Raw genomic sequence first — 4,038 nt, forward strand, 5'->3', positions numbered from 1 at the left:
CTTGCTTTCAGAAAAGTACTATGTCATTTCATGTTATTGTTAAACTTTACCTGTATTCTGTACCTTTGCAATTCATTTTTTAGATAAAAGAGGAAGATTTTATATCTATCACATTTCATTGGTTACAATTGGCCCATTTTTCTAGCTTATCAAGGCCCTTTGGATTTGATGGTGTTATTCATTGCATTCACTGTCCTTTCCAATAGAAATGTCATCCATAAAGTTGATATATCTATCCATAATAGAAAAAGGGAGGAGGAATTTTTTGTTGTTGTTTGTTTTTTTGAGATGGAGTCTCACTCTGTTGCCCAGGCTGGAGTGCAGTGGCGTGGTGTTGGCTCACTGAAACCTCCACCTCCCTGAGTTCAAGCGATTCTCCTGCCTCAGCCTCCCAAGTAGCTGAATTTTTAAGGTGAGAGTATTTTCTTTATGTGCCTCCATACTCTGTCCAGGAATAATTTCTCTGAAATTTGAGTATTAGAGTAAGATGAAGTAATATATTCCACAGTTTCTTTCATTCACTTGGTCTCATGTTCTTAATAACCCTAGATTTTGCATAATTAACATGAAGCAAATTTCCTTTGTAAAGGCTTCTGCTTTTCTAGAGGCAGTGAAAAACTTTATAAAAGCATTGGATTTTATTATAAAAAGGAAGCTGATGACTACCTCACTAAGTTACATGTCTGGCAGCACTGGAGATAAGGATGTGCTATTGAATTTTCTACTTGTTGTTAAATGGCAAACTATATTGTTTATTTATAACTTAACATATTGTGTTAAGGAATAGGCAATGGTGCTGCTTATGGAAACTTTGTACTCTTGAGAGTAAATATATAATATAGTTTGGATATTTATCCCTTCCCAAATCTCATGTTGAGTTGTAATACCCAATGTTGGAGGCGGGCCTGGTGGGAGGTGTTTAGATCATGAGGGTGGATCTCTCATGAATGGCTTGGGCCATCCCCTTGGTGATAACTGAGCTCTCACTCTGAGTTCACATGAGATCTGGTTAATTAAAAGTGTGTGGCACCTGCCCCCTACTCTCGCTGTCTTGCTCCTGCTTTCACCATGTGACATGCTCGTTTCCCCTTCACCTTCTTCCATGATTATAAGCTTCCCGAGGCCTCCCCAGAAGCCAAGCAGATATCAGCACCATGTTTCCTATAAAGCCTATAGAACTGTGAGCAGATTAAACCTCTTTTCCTTATAAATTACCCAGTCTCAGGTATTTATTTATAGCAATGCAAGAATGATCTAATACAGAAAATTGGTACCAGGAGTGGGGTTTTGTTATAAAGATACCTGAAAATGTGGAACTGACTTTGGAACAAGGTAATGGGTAGAGAAGTTGGAAGAGTTTGGAGGGCTCAGAAGACAGATGAGGGAAATTTGGAACTTCTTACAGACTGGTTAAAAGTTGTGACTAAAAATCTGATAGTGATATGGACCATGAAGTCCAGGCTGCCAAGGTCTTGGATGGTAATGAGGAACTTAGTGGGAACTGGAGCAAAGGTGACACATATTATGCATTAGCAAAGAGCTTGGCTGCATTCTGTCCATGCCCTAGGGATCTGTGGAAGTTTGAACTAAAGAGTGGCAACCCAGGGTATCTGGTGGAAAAAATTTCTAAGCAGCGAAATGTTCAAGATTTGGCCTGGCTGCTTCTAATAGTGTATGCTCAGATGTGGGAGCAAAGTAATGACTTCAAGTTGGAACATATATTAAAAAGGAAAGCAGAGTGTAAAATTTTGGAAAATTTACAGCCATATGTAAATTTTGTATACATGGAAAATTCTCTGCCATATGGCAGAGAAAGAAAAAGCTTTTTCAGGAGAGGGATTCAAGCAGGCTGTGGAGCATCCTCTTGCTAGAGATAGTTGCATAACTAAAAGGGAGTCAAGTGCTAATATCCAAGATAATGGAGAAAAGGCCCCAAAGGCATTTCAGAAACCTTTGCTGAAACCCCTCCCATCACAGGCCCAGAGGCCTAGGAGGAAAGAATGATTTCATGGGCCAGGCCCAGGGTCCTGCTTCCCTGCACAGCCTCAAGACACTGCTCCCCACATCCCGGTCACTCCAGCCCCAGCTGTGCCTCAAAGGGGCCCAGGCACAGCTTGGGCTGCCACTTTGGAGAATGACAGCCATAAGCCTTGGCAGCTTCCACATGGTATTAAACCTGTAGGCACACAGAGTACAACAGTGGTAGATTCTTGGCAGCCTCTACCTAGATTTCAGAGGCAGTATGGGAAAGCATGGGTTTCCAGGAAGAAGCCTTCTGCAGGGGCAGAATCCTCACAGAGAACCTCTACTAGGGCAGTGTAGCAGGGAAATGTGGGGTTGGAGGCCCCACACTGAGTTCCCACTGGGGCACTGCCTAGTGGAGCTGTATGAAGAGGGCCACCATTTTACAAGACAGTGGAGAATACTCAGAGAGATTAAATAACCAGGAGAGCACAGTGTCCTGGGGATAAATGGAGAAAAGTTTCAGCGTGGCCAGGAGAAACAGAAGTTTGAGGCAAATGGGAGGGAAATAGAGAATCAGAGGTTACAGCAAATTTCTCTGTAGTCAAGGCAAGGTCTTTGGAGAAGCTCAGATTGACTTAGCGGCATGGCAAAAGGTAAACATAGGTGAGACTTGGGCCTGGCTTTGGTGGAGTATGGGAAAAGCAGGTACATCGGTATGTTAGGAAGGTGAACCATACTACTGCTAATTGACATAGCAGCTAGCATTTACTGATTACTTAATATGTTCCAGGTATTGTTCTGAGTCTTTACACATATATACATAATTATTGCAACCCTGTGGGACAGGTAAAATAATCCCCTCACACAAATAAAGAAACTGAGCACAGAGAGATTAAGTAAGCACTTAGCTAGTAAAGTTAAAATTCAAACTCAGGCAGTTTGGCTCCAGAATTGATTCTCTGGAAGATTCATATGTATATTAAATTCTCTTCCAAAATATAAAAATTAAACTTGAAAATTTATGCCCATAGTGAAAGACAGTTTTAATAAGTCAAAAATTAATGCAGCATAATTGTGTACAATTCAATAATATTTATTATCCCTAATTGAACATTCACATGAAATTTATACTTCTATATTATCATTAACTTTTGTTGTTGTTGTTGTCGTTTTTGAGACAGGGTCTCAGTCTGTCACCCAAGCTGGAATACAGTGGTTCACAGGGTTTCACTGCAGCCTTAACCTACTGGGCTCAAGTGATCCTCCTGCTTCAGCCTCCTGTGTAACTGGAACCACAGGTCCATGCCACCATGCCTGGCTAATTTTTGTGTTTTTGGTACAAATGAGGTCTCACTTTGGGTTGCCCAGGCTGGTCTCAAACTCCTAGGTTCAAGCAATCCTCCCACCATGGCCTCCCAAAGTTCTGGGATTACAGGTATGAGCCACTGCCCCTGGCTATTGTTATTAACTTTGAAAAATGTATGTCACATATGCCATAATCATTTCCAAGTCTTTCAAAGATTTTTTTTTAATTTCGGCTCAAAATATTAGAATGGAATGCACACTCAAGACTAAAGAAGGTATATTCTATGCTCAAGAAAATGTACAAATATTGATTCTTTTTTTTTTTTTTTTTTTTTTGAGATGGAGTCTTGCTCTGTCACCCAGGCTGGAGTGCAGTGGTGATCTTGGCTCACTGCAACCTCCGCCTCCCAGGTTCCAGCAACTCTCCTGGTTCATCCTCTCAAGTAGCTTGGGTTACAGGCGCCCGCCACCACACCCGGCTAATTTTTGTATTTTTAGTAGAGACGGGGTTTCGCCCTGTTGGCCAGGCTGGTCTCAAACTCCTGACCTCAGGTGATCCATCCGCCTCAGCCTCCCAGAGTGGTGAGATTACAGGCATGAGCCACCGCACCCAGCCTACAAATATTGATTCTATCCATGGTTTGGTGAAAACCATAAAAGTTCAGCTTATTCTCCATGGCATTGGCAGGGGTCGTGTATAAAGATGACAAAGTCCTGTCCAGCATGCTGCGGAGGGAAAGTGCTGAGTGAACGTGCTGAATTACCCAC

The sequence above is a fragment of the Nomascus leucogenys genome, chromosome 18, assembly GCF_006542625.1.
Source record: "Nomascus leucogenys isolate Asia chromosome 18, Asia_NLE_v1, whole genome shotgun sequence".
Classification (NCBI taxonomy): domain Eukaryota; kingdom Metazoa; phylum Chordata; class Mammalia; order Primates; family Hylobatidae; genus Nomascus; species Nomascus leucogenys.